Source organism: Aulonocara stuartgranti, assembly GCF_965226115.1.
Source record: "Aulonocara stuartgranti genome assembly, chromosome: 14".
Taxonomy (NCBI): Eukaryota; Metazoa; Chordata; class Actinopteri; order Cichliformes; family Cichlidae; genus Aulonocara; species Aulonocara stuartgranti.
The window spans coordinates 16,304,226-16,311,998 of NC_138950.1; positions in this window are offsets into that span (position 1 = coordinate 16,304,226).

Sequence of the window (7,773 nt, forward strand, 5' to 3'; positions counted from 1 at the left end):
AAATGGAAATGATCATTTACTGTGAGGTGAGGTGTGGTTGGGGTGTGGACAGTGGTTGTGCTTTTGTAACGTTGAGGTATGGACAGCTACACACTGAGGCTTTGAGCCTCAGTCCTGCCTGTTCACATTTTATTCTGTAAAAACGAAATTTTCACTGCTTTGATGACCTTTTTAGTGGGGAGAACATAGCTAGGATTTAATGATTTAACAAATCTTTTGAATCCTTTGTCCTCCACAATGCTAAATGGCTGGGAGTCCTCAATCACCATGCTGACCAGGTCTTCATCTATTTGAGATTGTTCTCCTGAGGAAAGACAATAAAGATAAAGCACAAATATAAATATCACACGTAACTTATAACAGTTGTATAATATTGTTATATCATTTAGTAACATTACTGCATCCTATATTATCATTGCATTTGATGGCTCACCTGGTCTTGCTCCACAATCGGTGTCCCCCTTATTCTCATGCAAAGCTCTGTAGTGCCTAAGCATGGATGAGGTGTTGTTGTTATATCCCAGCCCCCTGGCACACAGCAAACACTTCACCTTGTACAAAAGTCAAGACAGCTCAACATAAATTGTATTGCACCATCAGTGTTATGAAAATACATCTTCTGTAGAAATTTACATACCTTGTTGGGAGAAATAAGATCAAAATGTTCCCACACAGGGGAGGACATCCTCCTCTTCTTAGCTGGCTCCATTCTCTCCTGACTTTCCTCACTCTCATAAACCTCCAAACTGTCTCCAAACTCTCACTAACCGCAACTCTCCATCAAACACCCACATTTTGAATGAAGTCTGAGGGGTTTATATCGCTGTCATATCTCGCGGCAAAGTTCGAACCACTTCATGAACCAGTCACGTGGTACAGCCGGGCAGCGAGGCTTCGGACGTCATCATTTTCAGCTTCAGTCCATAAACGAAGAAAGCCTCGTTACGCGCATCGCGGAAACGCCCCCTCCATTACTCAACACAAGCTTTGACGCCTCGACACAGAACGTCACATCACTACTAAGAACTAATACCAAAATCAGAATAAACACAAAACAGTGGGTCAAAATGAACCAGGATCATGACACAAAATAATTAGGTCACAACAGTTTTCTTCTTTAGGGCGTGTTACCACCTGGAAACCACCTACAAGTCCTCTTTCATCACATCCACACACCTCTTTGTGCTTTCTTCTTCTCTGACAGCCTCTTTCTACCTGCACGTCTTCACTGCACATGTCCAAACAAACTCAGTCTCATCTTTCTTACTTTGTCCCAGAACCGTCCAACCTGAGCGGTCGCTGTGATGAGCTCCAAATATTCTTTTTTAAATAGATTTAAGCAAGAACTTAAATGGGTGAGACAGCAGAAAAGAAAAGAAAAACAAAAGAAAAAAAAACCCCATAAGGAAATACACAATTCAAATACAAACAACGAATAAATAAATACCTATGGGTACATGTATTTAATGATTAAATACAGTAAATGAATGAAAAGTTTTTATTCTATTCAGAATATAAATAATAATAATATTAAATAAAAATAGGAGTAATAAAGTTATGAATAAAATTACAAAATGTAAAATAATAATAATACTTTGGCGGGGGGGGGGGATCTATCAATCAGGTGCGAAAGACTGAAGACAATAGAAACATATTAGGAAGGGACGCCAAATATTATAAGAGAGTTACCTTTCACTGAAACACACACAAAAACTCCGTCAGTCTTTTATCTGAGCAACCTGTGAGACTTTTAACAATAGTTAGAAGGTCATTACAGATTTCCTGATGCATTACAATAAAAAAATAAATAAAAGCAAAACTAAGTCCTCTCAGGTACCAGTTTCATCCAAAAATAATGACAGGTTAACACCATTGTTCAATTCTATTAATATCCATTATGCAACTGGACATTTCCTTGACTAAACTTTATATAACCTGGTAACCACCAAGTCGATGTGTGAATGATCGTGGCGTGTAGATGTGTGTGGGAGTGTTTGTTAGTAAGCAGCTGGGGGATATACCTCCTTGTATCTCACTGCACTTGAGCTGGGATTTGTGGGGACTTTCTAATTGATTCAGACAAACCACATTTTTTCTGTCTCCACCCATTTCAGACAAGAGGGGTCAAGTGAACAGAGTAAACAGGATCAGCTGTGGTTAAAAGTGCCTAACTGCCTCTGAGATCTTGTAAATCCCTCTTCAGAATCTGAATTGAAAACAAAACTCCTACCTCTATTGTAGGCCCAGTCTGCCTGGTTTTGGTGCTGGATACTCCCAGGATGCTGCCCACCGGGCAGCCTGCACATTCATAGCGAAACCTGCCTCTTTTTCTGGGCTCCTCCACTATCATGAGCTTGGGCTTGTCCAGAACGTCCATCTCGCCCCGGTTCTGAGAGGACGGGATGCCGGAGTTCTTCGAGCTCAGCAAACAAGAGGACAGGGAGGCCTGGCTCCTGGAGAGGGGGGGAGAGAGAAAAGCAAGATTATTTAAAACTGGCTTAAACATATTTACCTCGCACCATAAACGTTGGGCAGAAAAGGCAGCATGAAAAGATTATAATCGGAACAGACATGACATAACCTGTGCAGCTCATTCACTGAGAGAAGGCTAAACTTGTCTTCTAGCGCCCTTCATTATTACCCATCTAAATACAAACAGTCTTTCTGAGCTCCCGCTGCCTGTAAACCACGTGCTTTCTGGTAGAAGCCTGACCTGCCGAGTTGCCTAACGGCTGCTCTGTGCCACACAGCAAAATAGCCAACCGTCTGTAGCACTTCATACCACCGACATTCAATCCTCACAACAGCCTCATTATGAGAGCTGCAGCCACCGCCGAGGAGGAGGAACAGACGCTTCCTCTGAACGTGTTTTATATCAACCGCCTTTCAATAATAGCACAAAGACAATATGGGAAATAAAACTACTGTTGCTAATAATAAACCGAGGGAAGAGCATAACAACCTGCCCATCTGTGTGACTGCTTTGCATAAACAAATGATAAGAAAACCTAAAAAAAACAATCAGAGAAGCCAAAAGCAGATTTTAACAGTTTCTTCTCATAAATAAAATGTTTTAAGTTTTAGCTGAATCCATTAACTGTTTTAATGTTTATGTTGCCCAGCTAAGATAAGAAAAGGCTAAAAATAAGAATGCCATCATTATTGTTATCATTGTTTATTAGTCATAACCTTTCTCCAGACAGCTTAGACTCCAGTTTCCTACCTGTTATACAGTCGTAGCAGCCAAAGTGATTGAGTATTTACAAAATAGGTGCATGTACTGACATTTATTTCTCTGGCTCTTATAAATTAAGTATCAGGTATACTAATTAAGACTTTATCTAGTTAAATAGAACCTGGATCGAAGTAATGAGCACAAACTTTGCCAAGAATCTGTAACCCCAAACAGGCAACTTTTACGGCCTACAGCTGACACCACCTAAAAAAACAAAACACAAACACCCACCTTAGACGAGGTGCCTCTTGCAACCAGCACCAGCTTGGATGTCTGCGTTGGTTTGTGGATGGGGGTTGGTGTCGAGCAGGGGAGGCCAGCAGGTGGAGGAGGTGGTCCAGGTAGTCCAGATAGGGAGGGTGCTACCTGCTCACTTTCTGTGATAGATTCTTGAATCAGGTCTGTGAATGAATACAAACTGATGGTGAATCCAAAGTGAAAGTGCAAATGTGATAAAAATCTGACAGCGGTTTAGGGCAGCAGCTGTGCTGTTTCTTTATGGGGTTTTTTGTTTTTAATTTCAGCTCCTTAAATATGTCAATAATATACACCAGCGGTCGCCAACCCCCGGGCCACAGACCAGTACCGGTCCGTGGGTCGTTTGGTACCGGGCCGCAAGCGTTGAGGTTCAGGTGTGAAATTTATGGTTTTCAGGGTTTTTATTGTTAGCTCGGTTTCCCTGGGTCTTTTCCCGTGTTGTAGTCGTGTCTTATTTTGAAAGATATATTTACGCGTTACCATAGCGACCAGAGAGCATTAAGGGGCAGAGAGGAGGATGTTACTCTGTTGTTGGCGCATTTCAGAGGACACTGCTAATAAAGTTACACAATTACACAGTCAATTCACGTTTATTATTATGTTTACGAGTTTGTTTCGGTCGTATCATTTTATTTTGTTGTATTCACATGCGACACCTTAAATATTGAAAATATTGTCTGACATTAAACCCGGTCCATGGCGCAAAAAAGGTTGGGGACCACTGATATACATTACACATCAAATTGTTCCTCTTGGCTCTATTGTGGCCATTTTTGGCCGACTGAAACCCATTATAACCACCTTTTTTGATTACTTGTTTTTGACAGCCCTAAATCATGCAATTTAGGTAAGATTGCTTTTATTCTAAACTCAACACAGGAGTTTAGAATGAGTTTACAACCTAGAAATGAAGAGTGATTCTGGAAGAGCTGGGGCACATGCCGGTGACCTCAACAACTGCAAGACACCTTTGTCCCCGATTCTCAGCCACTTCTGCCATTGATCTCAGGATACAGTAGTCTGAACCAGAGTGTGACCCACACCCCACCAACAAAATGAGAAGAAGGTGCACCTCCAGGATTGGAACAAAAAAATCAAGTCAATGAAAGTAGAAAAATGCTTTAATATATATTAATTTTATAGCATCACCTCAGGACCAAACTCTAAATCCAGTTTGGTCCTGAGGTGAATAGCATATATATTATATATATTCATTTTATAGCATTTTGTAAATTTTTGGCACGAACAAGCTGAGAGGGAGTTTTTATGTTTTTGCTCTCCCTGCACAAAAATAACAATGCATTATAATCAATGTTGATGTGAATCAATTACATGTCCCAGACTCTACTATTAATAATACAAGAAATTCCAGTAGCAATGCAAATATATAAAATTGTGAGATTTGAGGTTGTCTTCCAACTGATGCAGTGGACAAATAAACTGGTGTTTAAAGGGTTAAAATGTAAAAAGTAAGAACTATTTTATATTTATGAAAAGAACTGAAGTTAGTTAAAGGCTTTATGCAGAGAAAATGGCAAAAAACATAAAAAATAATAAAAAAATTACAGACATTTTGGCATTTTTGGCCACGAACAAGCTGAAAGGGTAGTGATTTTGAACAAACCCAGAGAGTTAAAAGATGTTTAGGGACTGAAGTCACAAAGCAGACATTTCTCCCCAAGAATACTTATTCACCTGACCACAGTACGTTTCCACTGTGCGATGGTCCGTCCCAGATGCCTTCCAGAACCTAGACAAGTTGACAGCGCTTCTGGACACTGTTAACATAGGGCTTCCTTTTGGCACAGTACAGTTTTAACTGAATTTGTGGATGTAACTACGTATTGTGGTGCTTGACAAAGGTTTGCCAAGGTAGTCCTGAGCTCATGTGGTAATATCACTTACAGATGAATGACGATTTTTGATGCAGTGCCGCCTGAGGGATCGGAGATCACGGTTGTTCAGCTTAGGCTTGCACCCTTTTCCTTTACGCACTGAAATTCCTCCTGGTTCCTTGAATATTATAATTATGTTATGCACTGTTGAAGGTGAAATATTCAAACCTCTTCCTATCTTTCTTTGAGGAATATTGTTTTTACACATTTCAATAATTTTCTAACGTATTTGTTGGCAAACTGGCGATCCTCAGCCAATCTTTGCTCTTAAAGTACTTGACATTTTTTGGATGCTGCTTTTGTACCAAATCATAATTACAATCACCTGTTAACATCACCTGTTTCAAATCATATCATTATTTAACAAATTTACCCGATTACTAGCTCTAAATTGATACTTTCCCAACCTTTTTTGGAGTATGTTGCAGGTCTGAATGACAGGAAAGGATGTATATTCACAAATGAAATGCAGTTGACCAGACAAAACATGAAATATTTTGTGTTCATATTGTTTGCAATGAAATACAAGTCAAAGTAAATTTAAAAATCACTCATCTCTTTTTTTATTTGCGTTTTGTGACCACGGGTCACAAGACACAATGTGTCAGAATCTGAGCGGTTACCACCTCACATGAACAGTTTCCTCTGTTTTGTTTTTGTCACTGGTGGATGAATCTGTGGTACGTTGTTTGAGCACTGCACCAAAACCCCCCAAGCCTCCTGCCCTGTAGTCAGCCCTTAGTTTAACCAGTGACAGTCAATCTAGAGCAGTGGTTACCTGCAGGTAAATATACCTATCTTTGGGGACCAGTGGCTGCGGTCTGTCGTGTCGCCTCAGGAAGATGTCAGCGTTTTTACGCACAAGATTCAACAGGTTTACAAAAGACAACCACCCGCCAGGGGTACCGTTGACCATGTCCATGTCTATCATGGCTCGCGTCGAGTCTTAAACCACCTTAAGGACGTTAAACTCCACCGCCGTGTCCTTGAATTCTTCCTTGAGATCTCGCCAAACCAGATGACTGGATTTTTTCCCCTGTCTCGGTCCAGACCTTCGTCCTGAAATCTGAAACAGCTCCTTAAACCACCAGTTAGACTGCACAGCGGCTCAGAGTGTCTGTCTGATCCCGGGGAGAAGTGTCAAACCGTCCCGAAGCCATGTGTGGAACTAAGTGTGCTCCGCTTTTGTGTTTCTGCAGCAGGCTTCGCGCTGATTGGCTGCTGGACGCGTCGCAATCCCCCTCCGCGCGGAAGGTCCTCACAGACGGGAACCCGCCTTGGGACAGCACGAACCGAGCTTTTTTAAATCAAACCCTCGGCGCTTTATCTGTTTGCATAATGCATAACAGTGAGGCCAGAAAGGGCACTTTGTCCTTACAAACCTTAATTTAGATCAGAAACTCTATAATTAGGCCTAATTTATAATTATGTTTAACATTTTAAAGTTTCCTCCTCTTGAATCATATTTTCTACTTCCAATCAAAAGTCTTAAGCCAGATCTCATTTCTATATGTTCTGCTTTCAAAAAGCCGGACTAGCTTACACTTTTTGTGTTTAGCAACAGTCCTTTGGGTTTTCTGAACATCTTTCAAAGTTTTTCTTTGACATTGGCTGCTTTTTCATTCATTTCCAGCCCAGTCTTTGACCTTTACCTGACCACTGACCTAACTCTAGTAAACATAAACTAACTCAAGGATGAACCACTGCTGTGTCTATACATAACAGCTTAGCGAGAACCAGCTTCAAATTGTGTCTTTGTGCACGTTGTTACTAGCAGCATGTCACAAAAACACAATTAGTTTCCTTTCTTTAGCCAAATCTACAAAATAAAAATGCTAAAGATAACAGTAGAAACAGTAAACAGTTTTTTTGCACATAGAAAATGAGACTCGGCGCTATCAACTGAAAACATGGTATATCTCAACATGGTGTGGAGAGTCCTTAAAAATCTGAGGAAACTGAAGAAGTTGAGGAGAAAACAAAAATGTGTGAAGAAATGAAGGGCAGCTAAAGACTTTGCACAGTACTCCACATACAGTGGCTTGCAAAAGTATTCAGCCCCCTTGAACTTTTCCACATTTTGTCACATTACAGCCACAAACATGAATCAATTTTATTGGAATTCCACGTGAAAGACCAACACAAAGTGGTGTACATGTGAGAAGTGGAATGAAAATCATACATGATTCCAAACATTTCTTACAAATAAATAACTGAAAAGTGGGGTGTGTGTAATTATTCAGCCCCCTGAGTCAATACTTTGTAGAACCACCTTTTGCTGCAATTACAGCTGCCAGTCTTTTAGGGTTTGTCTCTACCAGCTTTGCACGTCTAGAGACTGAAATCTTTTCCCATTCTTTGCAAAACAGCTCCAGCTCAGTCAGA